This window comes from Leptonychotes weddellii, chromosome 9 (assembly GCF_054177405.1).
Source record: "Leptonychotes weddellii isolate Sample4059 chromosome 9, ASM5417740v2, whole genome shotgun sequence".
In the NCBI taxonomy this organism is placed as follows: domain Eukaryota; kingdom Metazoa; phylum Chordata; class Mammalia; order Carnivora; family Phocidae; genus Leptonychotes; species Leptonychotes weddellii.
The window spans coordinates 2920953-2935753 of record NC_138377.1 but is presented as its reverse complement, the minus strand read 5'-3'; the positions used below and the strand labels follow the sequence as shown (position 1 = coordinate 2935753).

At 55.9% G+C, this 14801-nt stretch overlaps 2 long non-coding RNA genes across 2 annotated transcripts in view; one reads left to right on the top strand and one right to left on the bottom strand.

Annotated features, from left to right (window-relative positions):
- The window catches only part of LOC145723358 (uncharacterized), a 26627-nt gene extending 25353 nt beyond the window's left edge, over window positions 1–1274 (bottom strand). The window contains exon 1 of the long non-coding RNA XR_014148287.1: window positions 1023–1274. This is a non-coding gene — a long non-coding RNA (uncharacterized LOC145723358). The remainder of the gene's footprint in view (window positions 1–1022) is intronic.
- Window positions 1–14801, top strand: part of LOC145723356 (uncharacterized) — a 21463-nt gene extending 6662 nt beyond the window's left edge. The window contains exons 2-4 of the long non-coding RNA XR_014148285.1: window positions 5523–5698; window positions 9338–9429; window positions 10042–14801. This is a non-coding gene — a long non-coding RNA (uncharacterized LOC145723356). The remainder of the gene's footprint in view (window positions 1–5522; window positions 5699–9337; window positions 9430–10041) is intronic.

Below are 14801 nucleotides of genomic sequence, written 5' to 3'. Positions count from 1 at the left end.
GACCGTGTCTGGGAGCAGGCAGTAGCCGTGGAGGAAGGTGCCAGCAAAGCTCTGGAGGAATGTTCTGGCACCTGTGCCTGCAAAGGCCTAATCCAGGACCAGGTCCAGTAGTGGAGCAGGAAGGAGCTGGTCTGGCTGCAGCAAGAGGCAAGTGGCAGAAGAAAGAGTAAGGAAGAAGGAATGATGGAGTCTCTCTGGCCCTCCAGCCCTGAACATGCTACCTTCCCTGCCCCGCCTCTGAGCCCAAGGGTGCTGCAGGGCCCCTCCCCTAACACCCCCACCCTGCCCCGCCTCTCAGGGCTGCAGCAGGGCACGGTAACCCAGTGCCAACTGACCCACAGGTCCATGACGGCCAACCCCGTCTGTGTGCCTCCTGCAATCTGTCCTTCTGAGTCCATTTTCCCTCGTAAGGATTTTCCCTTTTACTTGTTTTGTTCCTCTGACAGCTTTTTATCTCTTTGAAGTTGCTCTTGTATGATCCAGCTGTTGCGGCCTGCCATTTTACTCCCTCTCAGGCCCTTCCAGGGGGTGCTGAGAGCAGTGGACACCCCTGCCACGGCTTCTTCGTGGCCTTCGCTGCCCACCTGCCCGCACCGGCGGAGCGCCAGAGGGACGACCAAAGCCCTGGCAGGGCTCGAGTCATTCTCCAGGCTTCGAACTGCAATGTGGGGAAGCTCCTGCACCCCCATTCCCCATGCATAGACGCATGCGTGCACACACACACACACACACACACTTACACACGCCTGTGGTCCCATGAGGAAAACCGTTTCCATCCAGGAGTGAGCTGCCCAGCACCTGCTGACCCAGCGTCGCCCTCCGAGCCGCTCTCAGGGCCAGTGCAGGATGCCTTCTGAGGCTCGTCCTGACCCTGGGGCCTGGACACTGGTGTTTTCCTTGAATCTGTCCACCCGGAAAGCAGGTGCCATAGACCCGGGCTTCTGCCCCCGCCTCCCCTGCCCAACGGTCGGCTCAGGTGTGGGGCTCACCTTCAGCATCTATGAGCGCTGCCATCTACCCACCTGCTTCATCCACGCATCGCCTCTGCTGGACAGCTCTTCACAGTGTGGGCAAGCATTCTAGAAAATGCTTTGAGCTCCATGGGCCCCCGGGGCCCAGGCCGTCAGAGATGATGAAGCTGGACTTGCAAGGCAGACAGGCAGTGTGCACAGAGGTGGGCAGCTTCCTCTGAGGGTGGGAACCCGGCCCTCCCAGGCTCCCAGCCTCCCAGCCTCCCGCTGGCCCTCACATGTGCCCTGCTCACCTCGTGCTTCCCTCTTGCTCTCTATGCCCCGCCCGCTGGACTTTGGATGCATTTTTTTCCCTTCCTGCCAACCTGTCACCTTGGTCACTGCCCTTCACCCAGTGCCTCCCTCAATATATTTTCCTCTGAGGTTTTCCGCCAGCCTAAACCTCCAAAGTTTTTGCCTTAGTGTGTATTAATATTCATATTCTTTTTTTTTTAAAGATTTTATTTATTTATTTGAGAGAGAGAGAGAATGAGAGACAGAGAGCATGAGAGGGAAGAGGGCAGAGGGGGAAGCAGACCCCCCGCTGAGCAGGGAGCCCAATGCGGGACTCGATCCCGGGACTCCAGGATCATGACCTGAGCCGAAGGCAGTCGCTTAACCGACTGAGCCACCCAGGTGCCCTTAATATTCATATTCTTAGAGGCACAAAAACCCCAAAGCAAAAGAACACCTTATGGTGGCAGATGCCCAGGTGAAATTGGGATCCTGTGGCCGGGTCAGCCTGTCCATACTGCCCAGAGCTTGCTGAACTCCAAATCCAAGCAAAACACTCAAAGTGCACCCCCAAACTTCAGTTCAAAGCACACCTAATTTGGAGTCTGATAAAGTCATGGACCCGTGGAAGGAGGAAATCCCTCGGAGGGCATCTAGCCGGGCCCCTTATTTTAAGAGAAGACCATAGTAGCTCAGGGAGGGAAAGGACTGGCCCAAGGTCACACAGCCAGTTGATAAGTATAGTAAGACCGGGGTAGAAGGGCTCTCAGCTTCTGCTCTGGCTTGTTAAGCATGGCAAGCAGTAACCCAACTGTCATGAAAGGTGTGATAAGCACACCAGTCTGAGCACCAAGCTCAGCACACCAATCTGGACCTAAGCATTCACTGTGTGTGAGTACCATCATGCCGCTCCTTCTCCATGCCCTTCTGAAGAGTCCACCCCTTTCCCAGCCCAGTTGGTGCAGTCTATATCAAGCAAGGAGGCCTTCCAGGCCACGCTCCCTGGATAGAGCTTCAAGTTCCAGCCCGGCCACAGCCATCCGTCTTTCAAGAATTTGAACTAAGCACAGCCGCTGAGTCAGACTGAGCTGGGCCTGGGGACACGAGATCCCACAGATGCAGAGAGTGGTATCTCCATGTAGTAAACCATAGGTTTCCAGCAGCATCCCCTGCCCCCCTCTATGCTCCTGCTCCCCCAGGGGCCTCATTGGCCTTCCATCAGCCCACGATGAAGCAAGGCCCTGGTTCTCCGGGGGCGGGATGAGACCAAGACTGGGGAAGAGAAGGGGACGTGTTGGAGGCAGCCTGGGCTCTGGAGGATGGGATGCAGGGCCCCACATCCTTGAGAAGGTGAGCGGGCACCTCAGCAGCACCCGGGAGGGACTGATGCTGAATGCCAAGATGTCACAGGGTGAGGCCCCACCCCCGGGACCACCCCTTCGGCCCAGACACACCGGCCTGTCGCCCCATCCAGCTCGAGATCCTCCTGGACACCTGTGTTCATCTCCTAGCGCCCCCATAACGGAGGACCGCAACCTGGCCGACTTAACACAATAGACACTCTGTCACAATTCTGGAGGCCACGAGTCTAGAACCAAGGTGTCTGCGGGGCCATACGTCCTCTGAAGTCTTCAGGGGAGGATCCTTCATGGCTTCTTCCTCACAAGGACACCGCCATTGGGTTTAGGGCCCATTGGGTTTAGGGCCTGTATCATCTTAACTAATTACAGCTGTAAACACCCTATTTCCAAATAAGGTCATGTTCTGAGGTTCCAGGTGGATGTGAATTTGTGCGGGGGGGGCGGGGACAGGATTCAACCTGACACAACGCCCACGCTCTCTAAAGAAAGATGGCCTCCATATACCTTGAGGGGCCGTCGGGTGTGCAGACAACGTTTGCTTCTTGCCTGAGGTGGGCTCGACAGAAGCTGCTGGGGATTCCCTGACAGGCTGGGGGCGCTCACACTGCCTGTGTCGTGTCAAACCAGGGCAGCGACAGTGTTCGAGGGGAAACCGGGGGCCTGTGGGAAAAGGGCAGGAGCGTGGAGCCCCCAGAGAGGACAGCTGCTGGCCCGTTGTCCTGTCCCCGCGGTGTGTGCCCCCCACCCCGAGGCCTCTCTTAACAGGCGCTACACATCTGTGGTTCTGTTGGCCCCAAGCCCCAGGCTTCTCCTTCCCCGCTGTGGTCCTTATAGTTTGGGCGGCACTGGGCCAACGGGGCTCCTGGCCGGGTACGTGAGCCGTGCCTGGCCCAGCAGCACACAGTGGTGGGCCACTCGGGACGCAAGGGCAGGGTTGGGCCAAATCAGGGCTCTGAGGGGGCGCTGAGATTGCTGAATGGCAGAATGACCCGTGGAGTCACCTCCTCACCTTGTGGGGGAAGCCCGCCGCACAGTGAAGGGGGTCTGGATGGAAGCCGAGTGCAGAAGGACAGACGCGTGCCGTGACATCGTGCGAGCCAGGGGGTCCAGCTGAACTTTGGACTCCTTGGTCACGAGAACCAGTCAGTTCCCTTTAAGCCAGGCTGAGTGGGGTTTCTATGCTAACTGGCCACAGCTGTGCCCCCCACCAGCTCTGGGACCAAGTTTCACAGAAGGTGTGTCTGACTCAGTACCGAGTCTACACACAAAGCCCTGTCCACACTCAGTCCCCAGAAGGGTCACAGATGTGTGCCAGGGCCGAGGCCAGAGACCAGGTCCCAGATGGGACCGAGAGGAGATGTGCTCCTGGTCTCAAGCATAGATGGCCAAGACCGCGTCTGTGCTCTAGACTCTGGGCCACCCCATCCCACCATCGCTGTGGAAGCGATGGGCAACTCCCAATTTCCAAAGCAGTCTAAGCTCCTCGGTCACCGAGCACTGAGACCGCCAGCCCCTGCATCTGAGGCCTCCCTTGTAAGGCAGAAGCCAGGAGCCCGGTTCAGGGAAATAAGAGTGGAGTTTAGGGGTCCATGTAGGAGAGAAGACCCCTTCTGCAAGCGGACAGACGTCAAGAATGAAGGAAGCCCACAGAGGGGATGGGGCAGAATTGCTGCTCTAAGTCCAGCCTCTGGGGGTGAGGGCTTGTGATGGAGGGGCACGGGGTGCAAGCCAGGTCTTGGGGGGTTGCTGGCCAGACTCTGCTGCCTTCACAGCGCCTCGCGGTGTAATTCCTCTCTGTAAAATGAGGCCCTTTGTCTTTATGGGCACCCTCCATTACCAAGTTTCCAAGGGTCTAAAAATCAAAGTCACCAACCAGTAGGAAGCCTGGAGCTGGAGCCCACCGTCCCACCGTTTCCCCAGTGACCATCAGGAGACCGGCCAGAGATCGGGTGGGCAGGTCTCCACGGAGATAGGACCAAGATCCCCAAGATCCATTGGTCTGTCCTTCCTCTGACCTGAAGCAGGAGCAAGGCCAGGAAGAAGACCATCTTAAAGGTTTGAAGTCCTCTAGGCCACCCCCATTGTTCTACAGAAGGGGAAACTGAGGCCGGGGGGGGCGGCTCTGGCAAGGGCAGAGCTGAATGCCTGCCACAGCACTGTCGCCCGAGCAAACTCGGCCCTCATGAGCGCCTCAAGTGGCCTTCCCGCACCGGGCCACCGGGATACCTGTGGTCACCAGAGGCATGGTCATTGGTGGCAACGTCACCCTCCCAACAGCCGCGGTGAGCGGTGTAGCAGGCCTGCCGGGTCGAGTGTGTGCGGGACTGGGGCCAGGGTCATACCAGGGAGGCAGCCGTTCGGGGCCCAGGCCGACAGGAGACAGTTCTGTCCCAGGGGGTCTTTGGATCCTGTCTGGGACTAAATAGAGGCCCTTGGCCACTTTGACTTGGTTATCGAGCAACCATGGCAGAGAAATAGGGGGTGTCCTCACCTCCAGCTTCGGGTTCAGAGCATCAGGGCAGGCCCTACGTGGGGCCCAGGGGACACTGAGAGCAAGGCAGCCCCTCTCTTGGCCTCATTTGGCCCCCCATGAAATGAGGACTTGGACCAGAAATTGTCCAGGAGTCTTCCACCTTCCATCTTCCACATTCTGGAAACCACGGGAAACAGAGCTGACCTGTAAGCAAGCACCGGGGAGCCCCCCTGAGGCCCCTGAGGGTTCACTTTCTGGAATCCTGGTGCTTTCTTCAGTTCTCTTCCTAGGGACCCAGTTTTCTCTTTGGGGGGGTTGAGTTTTTAAAACGGCATGACCGTGTTTCTATCTATCATACAGAAAAACGCAGCCAAGGAACAAAACGCTGTTACACCCCTCCAGATACCCCTGTTGACGTTTTCTAAAATAAAGTCATACTCGCAGTTGGAGAGGAGCCACAGACAACACGGAAAAGGTGAAGAGTGGAAGCTCCCAGCTCGGCCCGAGGCCTTGCGTCAGCAGCATGCCGGACAGGGGCTCGTGGCCTGCACCCCCACACATCCGGGCAGGGCCCTCACCTCCCCGACAGCGGAGCCCTCATCCACAGAGGGGGCCAAATGGTAATACCCACTTCCTGGGCCCTCCAAGGACCTGGCGAGTTACGGGCCCATAAGCACTTGGAGGAGAGCTCACGACAGGAGGAATCGACTCCTGGCATTCACCCCCAGCCATACCCCCATCGATCCCTTCCCCCTTTTTAACTCAAAATGGATCAGATTTTGTTTGGCATCTTGCGTTCTTTGCCCTGTTTATTCTAGAGATCTGTCCATCCCAACACGTGCAGGCAGATGCACCTCCCTCTTGCTCAGAGCCTTTAGATCCAGGGGCCCATCCTCTGTCACCCTCTCCGACACCGGGCCACCAGATTCCTAGTAAGTGTGGGTTCCACGCAAACTGTGCATGCATTTTCAGTGTGGCTGGATTCACACCTCCATCGACGAGGACCAGCGTCCCCTCCCCGAAAACCCCTGCCAGCCCAGGGATCACTGCGTCCTGAGTAGTTTCTGATCTGCCTCAGGCACCCCCTCAGGGACAGCCTTGCAAGGCGGGGACCGCAAGGGCCGTAGTGATGCAGCCGAGACACAGAGACCGGGAGTGGGCTCCAGGGCTGAGGGACGTCTCAGGGACCCCGGGGGGATGGGCAGGAGCCATAGCCAGCAGCCAGCTGCTCATGCCCATAGGCCCTGCCCAGCGTTCGGCTCCCGGGACGTTTGGTAGAATGAATGCCCACCTTGCAGCTGGGAAGTCAGCTGGGACATTATCAGCCAGCTTTCTCTGAGCCTCTCTGGAGGCAGCCCTCTGCAGCCCGGGGCTGGCTGGGACGCCTGCCTTGGGCCCCTTGGGGGGGCCTGCAGAGACAGCCCGTTGTGTGGCCTCCTTAGCAGGTTCGGCTCTGACCTCAGAGAGCCGGCCACTTGTGGAAACAGCCAGATGCCATTCTGAGCCAAGCCCAGCGGGGCTGCTGCTGGGGCCAACCCAGGTCACTCATGTGAGCGACCACAAAACAATGAAGCCCATCTGTCCCTGCACCATTACTGGCCTAGAGAAGGTTCCAGAAGAGAGGCTGCAAACCTGTTGCCAGTGAAGGTGGCACCGCTGGGTACAGAGGCAGCCTCCAGGGTGATAAGGGGACTTGTTGGGAAAGACTGAAATTTAGCCCTCTGGTTAAGATATTCACATGCTGGGTCTAATCATCCGCCTTGACGCGGGTTGGCCCACCAAGCTCAGCCGCGTCCGTGGCTTTGCAGACACTGTTCCCTATGCTCCACCTGCTGCCTCCACCCCACCTGGCGCTTCGGGGCCCTTTACCCCCTCCTATGACCACTGAGTCATGGCCTCTTCCTTAGACACTTCTCGTCCCCTTGTCCCCACCCCAACACCCAGATGATGAGCTCCAGAGGTCACAGCTCATGTCTCTCCACATCTGTATCTCTGTAGCCCAAAGCAGTCATACCAACTAACAGGGATTTCGGTGGAGGAAGAGAGACATGCAGAGCAGCCCCTGGACAAGAGCGTTAGAAGACCTGGGGCCAGGGCCCGAGCCAGCCACAGGGCCCGGGATCTCACACCTTGGTTTCCTAACCTATCAAAAGGGGTGTTGGGACCACAGGAATCCAAGGCCCCCTCCAATCCTGTTATTTGTAGGCGTTCTCCTGGCGGAAGCTGGAGGATGAGAGAGGCCCCCCACACTCTGTGCCCCGCATGCAGTGAAGGGACAGCCCCGTCCACAGCCCCCAGGACGGTTCCCAGACCCCACGGTGCCCCCGGGGAAGGCAGCAGAGGTGCGCGGGAGGGCACGGGAGGACACACTTTCACTGACCATCCAGCCCAGCAAAGCTAGAAACCGTCAAAAAGTAAAAATTCCATTTGTAAACAAGATCGAATTATTTGATTGTGAAACCAGGGTCCATGGAATTTTAAATAATTTAATATGAAACAATATCATTTGAAATGCTGGCCAGCCAAGGACCTGGGGGCGGGGGCGGGGGGGGGGCGGACCTAGCCTCCTGTGGCCGGACACGTGGAACCCAGCCTCAGGGAATAACAAGTCACCGGTCAGCAGGCGAGGTTGAGAGTCGACTGCGTGGCTAGCCGGGACGGGGCATGGGGCCGCCAGCCCGGGGCTCCTGTCCTCCTGGGGTTCACAGTCGTGATAGGCAAGCAAGACACCAGCCGTTTAAAACGCCGTGCCGGAGAGCAGGAGGGGTTTGGTTAGGTGGCTATGATCCAAGCCAACAGAGAGGCCCGGATGGAGCCAAGGGGAAGGCGCACACGGGGCCCTCGCAGGCGCTGTCAGGGAGGCTCCAGGCCGTCCCATATCGTGGTGAGGAACTGGGGCAACACCTCGGAGGAGGGACAGCTGAAGAAGGGTATTCGGAATAGAAACAATGACCGCTTTTGACCCCGGCTTTGTCTGCACTGCCTGTGTAACCTGGGGCATGCCAGCCACTCTCAAGCCTCTGTTTTGTCATCTGTGGAATGGGAATAATCCCAGTGCTCACTCCCTGGTGGCGTGAGGGTCAGAAATCAGGCCTTCCCCCGAAAGCCGACGTCCCCCCCATGGACAGGGGCATTCCGGGTAGAAGGTGTGACGCAGTTGGCACTGATAACAGACGCCCGCGGGCGGGAGGCGGGGGTGGGCAGGTGCCCTGGATGCCTCTGCACGCGGCTGGCTCAGGATCCCGGCGGCGGCACCTGCCTGTGCTCTGCGGGAGGATGGGGGAGGCAGGGCCCAGCAGATCCTGGTGCAGGAGCCCCCTGCCTCCACGTGTCCTGCCTCAACATAAACACAATCAGGAATATTTCAGGACTGCAAGTGCAGGAAAAACAAACCCAGGGAACCCAGACAAAGAGTGCAAATGCTAACTTGCATGTCGCATCCAGAAACCACGTGTTCAGCAAGCCACCTGCAGGCTCATGGCTCAGCAGGGAGGTGCAGGCTTGCTGTGTTTAGAAACCAAGCTAGCCGGACAGCTGGGGCGCCACCTCCCTCCAGCCTCCCAGGGGGCTGCCTGGGATTTCGGCGTGGGGACGGGCGCGAGTGCCTCTGGGTTTCACATCACCTGGGAGTCAGTGGGGCAGAGTGGGAACTTTCCATCACTGCGGTACCACCTGGGCGCCTCTCCCTGCACAGAAGGGTCTGGAAAACGCCCAAGGTCACCTGGCCAGTGAGTAGCAGAACTCATACCAGGCCCCCTGACACCGCAGACACGCTCTCTTCCCGCTGTCCCTGGCTCACCAGCCACCATCCTGCTCATGCAAACCAACTACCTATGGGCTCGGGGAGGGCTCCAGATCCCTCCTACCCTTTGAGACAGCGATGCTGAGAAGTGTTATTTTTATTCGTCCCCAAGCCTTGCCAGATTACATTGTCAAGGCCAGCACTTTGGAGATATTCCCTTGGTTTCGCAATTCACGCAGTGACTAACACATGTTACATTTTGAAAACCTCTCTTGGTAAAAATTTAAGCTGAATTGTAAATACATAAAAGTCTCGATGTTAATGGGGTGCATGATTTCTCAGTGGCTGTTTTGTAATCCCGAGATTCAGAAAGGATGTGGAATTCTATAAAAATGGATAACAAGCTCCCGCCCAGAGCTGCCCTTTGAAACCGTCACTATGGGCAGCAAAGCAGCCCTTACATCCGTCCATCGTTACATAAGTTACAAAATCACTCCGAGTTTCCTGCCTCTGACAGTCCCAGGACACCTCGTGGGGTGATCAGAGCAGGGGACAGCAGAAGTCCGCAGCAGAGGACGGAGTCCCTCCAGGGCGCATGCGCGTGCGTAGGTAGGTGGGGTGCCGGGCACACCTCACCCAAGGCACCGAGGTGTTAAGACGTGATAAGGGGGTAGAGCAGGACCCCATCCCAGGCCCCACGCCTCTCTGCAGCATGGGAGGCCCCTGGCTGTGCCCATCACGCCCACCACCCCCACTCCTGAGCACCCATGTCCCGGGTCACTCGCTCTGCACCCACCTCAGTTGATTGCACCAGAGTGGTCCCCACCTGGGACAGGCGATGCAGAGGTGGACAAGCGGGGTCTCTGTTGGAGCATCGGAACTAGGACATGAGGGAGGATGGGGCAGTTGGCAGCAGGACAACCTGAGGTTCCACAGGCGTGCTGGAGTTGGCATGAGAAGGTGACAGGGAGAGGAAGAAGGGAGGAGACAAGTTGAGAGTGGCGAGGACTGGCCATCGGCTGCGAGAGAGGCTGGTAAGGGAGTGGGTCCAGGGCTGCCCCGGCCCCTGCAGGCTCGGGTGGGTGGCAGGCGTCCAGAGTGCGAGTAGTGCCTTCCAGTCCCGCCAACACCTCCCTCACACCCCCGATTTATTGCCTGGGTGGATAACACTTATCAGTCTGTAGTTACTCTGTTTCTTCTTTCGTTTACCATTCAGTGCAGGTCCCCACGCTGGACTGTAGACTCGGTGCATTAAGTGGCCCGTCTGGCTGGCTCCCCGCCATATCAGCAGAGCCCGGCCCAGCGTCTGGGCAACGTGGGCACTCAATAATTGCTTGTTGAATCCATGCACCTCTGAAAGAACCAGGGAGCCACCCTACTCCAGCCGCCCCACCCCTGCAGGTAACTGTAGGAAGTCCTACCAGACGCAAGGGCTACTCTGGCTCCGCAGACGGGCGATGTGGGGGTGGGGCAGGAGCTCCCCCACCAGCAGAAGGCTCACCTGGGCCGTGCAAGAGCCAGGAAGTGGCCGTGCCACTCGAGACACGATTATGATTCAGTGAACTCCAGGATGAACACTGATTTTCTTCCAAGTTCACGGCCAATCTGTCCGGGATCCTCCTGGGGTCCCGCCCACCCCCACCCCTGAGCTGCCTGCCAAGCCCCGGGGACTCGGGCCGTCAAGGCACGGTCTCCTCGATGCTGTGGGCCCCCTTGTCGCCAGCATTCCGGTAACCCGGACGTTTGCAATCCCGCGGTTGTTGCAGTGAAGCTAAAAAAAAAAAAAAAACCATGTCCAGCCAAAGATACAATGTGGAGAAGGTGCTTTCTGAAGACACTGTGGAAGAACTCAATTCAGGAGTGATACCGAAGTGGGCAAGGTGCAGCCCCTGCTCTCAAGACCCCAGTGGGGGCGGTAAAAGGGTGTGAGACAGACCCAGAGGTGATCACAACACGGTGTGATTGTGAAACAGGCGCAGAAATAGCAGCTCGTCCAGGGCCCAGGAGGGAAGGACCAGCTCTAAATGGGGGTCATCAAGGGGTCCCCAAAGGAAGGAAATTTCCATTGTCTGTTGCAATTTTAATCCGGCATCTCTAGAACACCTGTTATATTAGAGCCAACTGGGTCCTTAATGGAATTACTCAGCTTTCAGTAATAACGAGTTTGTCTAGGTCATGTGGGGAAATGCTTTAAAGTTATTCTTTCTTTTTTATTATAGCAACGACTCACAATGCTTGAAAGGACATTTTCCTTAATTCAATTACCAAGTGAGCTCAATGCATTTGCTGGAGATAATTAAGAATCTTTATAAATATAAAACAATTATCCCATCAAAATACAGTGCTAGATGTTATTATTCAGGATAGCTTTTCAATCAAGCTCCCCCCCTTTCAAAGCAATTCCAGAGCATTCCAGGCCCGCCTTCACTGGTTTTCCGGGCAGAGCTGCCTGTGTCCAGGCTCGCCGCGCCAGGCCACGTCGTCCTGCAAGCTTTTCACCACGATGCAAGCGTTTGCCCACGTCCACCTGGCTCCCTGGACCACGAGCTGCCGGCGTCCAAAGCTCTCCCCGCTCACCCCTAGGGCCCTCGCCTTGGCCCAGAGCAGGTATCAAAAAACAACATGACATGGCCCACAGGAGCCTGGGGAGACAAGATGACCACGTGCAGTGCATTCCCCAGCTCGGATGCTGGAGCAGAGAGAGAACATCGGTGGGACAACTGGGGAAGTCTAAATCAAGTCAGGAGTCAAGTTAATAATGGACCAATGTCAGCTTCTTGGTATTGGCACACGTCCCATGGTGACCCAGGGGGAAACTGACTGAGGGGTGCATGGGAACGCTATGCTGTCTTTGCAACTTCTCTATAAATCTGAAATTATTCTAAAACTAAATGTCTACTGGGGTGCTTGGGTGGCTCAGGCGGTTGAGCGCCCAACTCTTGATTTCGGCCCAGATCATGATCTCAGGGTCCTGGGATCGAGCCCCGTGTTGTTGGGCTCCATGTTCAGCAGGGAGTCAGCTTGAGGATTCTCTCTCTTTCTGCCCCTCCCCCCAATCCTGTGCACACACACACTCCCTCTCTCTCTCTCTCTCAAATGAATCTTTTTTAAAAAAACTTTTAAAATTAAATGTTTCTTAAAAAACAAAGGCCGCAGTGTGACCGATTGCACAAGCAAAAGGGCAGATTCTCTATTGCTCAGTACTCCCCATCTTTAGAAGCCTGCCTTGGACGCCCCACCACCCAAGCCCAGGGCAGGAATGGCGATGTTATGCCATGTGCGGGGGCTGGGAAAGGCGCACACCCTTCTGCTAGAGCTCTGTCTAATGTCAGGTGCAGTGGGGCCACCCACAGCATCACCCGCATGCTCTTCCGGGACCCCTCGAGAACCTGGCCTCTGGGGGGGCCAGGCCAAGTTACAATCCCTCGGAGCTGCATGGTGACGCTCATGCCCACACCAGAATAATATCTGTATTTTAAATTTTTTAAATAAAATTTCAAATACTGCAACATTTGTCCACAGTAGGCAAAATCGAACAGATGTCTGTGAGCCCCTAAGAATGGCGTTGAGACACATGTCTGCCGTACCTCATGGAGAAGCGGGGTCCCCAGGCCACACTTTCCAGCTAAGTGACCTGGAGCAACTTCCTTAACCACCGCATCTTCGATCCCTCATGTGAGAACCAGGGATAATGATGCCTGTTTTGCAGGCTTTTATGAGGATTGCCTAAGTTAATGGGTGTGAAAGCACTGACTCGAGCCTGGCCCCCAGGAGGAGATCGATAAGGACGGGCTGCCTTTCTGAAACATCCCAGCCATCTGAGCAGACAACAATATTTCCATCTTCTAAATGTTCCCAAGAGAGCCTCAACTGGAGCCTGCCCACAAGGCCTCCTGATTTTATTCTGCAAGCTCTCTCATTACCTGAAATTAGAAGTACTTGAAAGGCATCTGGCCCCTCCGCTTTGCCCTGAGTGCTGTGTGGTGCCCCACTTCCCACCTGAGGCCGACGTGCTAGGGTTCCCTGGACGGTTGCCTCGGGGGGAGGGGGGCCCTTCTGGATCTCATCCTTCCTCCAGGCCAGGGACTCAAGTTCCCTCCCCGCACTAAAACCAAGGGAGGGTGTTTATGAAGGAGCTCTGACCGAAGTCCAGGCTCAACCCAGAATTTCTCTGTTTATTTTCGCTCCTCCCAGGTGAGCTGGCGGGACGGCCTGGGGACTCGCGCCACCCCAATGACAGTCTCGGCATGGGCGCCAGGGCTGACCTCCCGGCTGGGTCCTCTGTGCCACTTCTGCTGAGGGCTCAGACAGGCTTGTCCTTTTAGCTTAACTGCCACGGCTGAGCCTGCAAGAGAGACTCGCTCCTTGGAATTCCCACAAATGCTTCCCAGTTTGTTTAGCTTGGGAAATTAGGCAAGAGCAGGTAGAAAAACTGGGGGTCAAACACGAGCCATTGCAAGGAACTGACTCACACTTTACCAACAGCAATTATTCACCCTCTTTCCTTTAGCTGGCTATTTATGTATTCATTTATTCAGCAAATATTTATGGAGCAGCCAACATGGGTCTCGGTCCCCTCACACCCCAACCTCACATCCTTGCAGACCAGGTCAAAGGTTGCCTCCTCTGGGAAGCCTGTGCTGGGTCTCTGTGCCAGACACCATCCCTCTCTGTCCCAAGGAAGGCCAGAGAAGGAGGTAGCTGTGGGATCAGACAGGTCTGGCTGAGAAGCAAGGCTCCAGGACCCCCGATGTGTGTCCTTGGGCAGATTGCTGAAACTTTCTGCCTGTTTCCTCACCTATGAAGTGTGGATAATAATAATAATACTTACCTCCTGAAATGAAATACCTGGGAATGCTATATAAAATGCAATAAACATTATTTGCAATATGCAACAGAGCTTACAGAAAGTAGAGGAGTCACCCAGGGGCCCAAACTAAGGGGATCTGAAATGGAGAGTGAGGAGCTGATCCTGACACCGAAGCAACCTCAGGGCGTTGGACAGTCCCAGCATCCTCGCAGGGAAGGTGCTCAGGAACAGGAGAGAGCCTTTGGCATGTGCAAGGTGGGGTGTTGGGACCAGCATCCATGCCAAAAGCCAGGCTGGCTCAGAGGGCTCCCACTCCAAGGAATGGGCATCTAGGTGAATTCCACCTGCTGGAAGAGTGATGACTTCTAGCGCCCCCCAGGTTCAACGTTCCTCTTCCTCCAGGCGCAGAGGTTTCCTGCCCCTTGCAATTAGCCTATCCTTGGGACTGGTTCTGGCCAAAGGGTGCTGAGAAGAAGAGAAGTGAGCCACTTCTAGACTAAAGCGATCAACATCCAGTGCCAGATTCTCCAGTGCTCTCTCCCACCCCCATCCCCAGGTGCCTGAGGATGCTGCACACTCAGATGGTAGAGTTGTGTTGAGATTGATGAAACCTGGATCATTGACTGGCTCCATGATGGACAGTTGTCTCTCCAATCTGAGTTGCTCAGATTCCCTGCAAACTTTGCAAGAGCTTCAAGAAATAAGCCTTTGTTAGGTTTCAGCAGTGAAAGGACTGTTTGTTACTGAAGCAGAACTTAGGCTACCCTGACTAACAGAGCTGGCAAAAAAAGATAGCAAGCAAGGGAGCAAGTAGGATAACAAGGTAACTTGTTCATCTCTATTTAGAAAACTAATCTCCTCTGAGAATTCATATCCACAGTCCCGTACTTCACAAGAGTTTGGAGGTTGGATTTACACCATCCTTGTGATCCAGAAAACCCCAAACTGTAAAATCAATTTAAAGGTATCTCTGGTAAGGTCCAGCTACTGGAAGCAAACTCAAATCCCCCTCAACCTGGCCTCATAGGATTCCCACAAATATAGAACCATCAAACAGGCAATCCCAATCCCAAGTTAGAACCCCAAGTTCACCAAATAAATGCAATGAGTAGGAAACTTAAATAAACTTTTTTTTTAGTGTTGTAAGAAAGGAAAACAAGAAACCAAACTA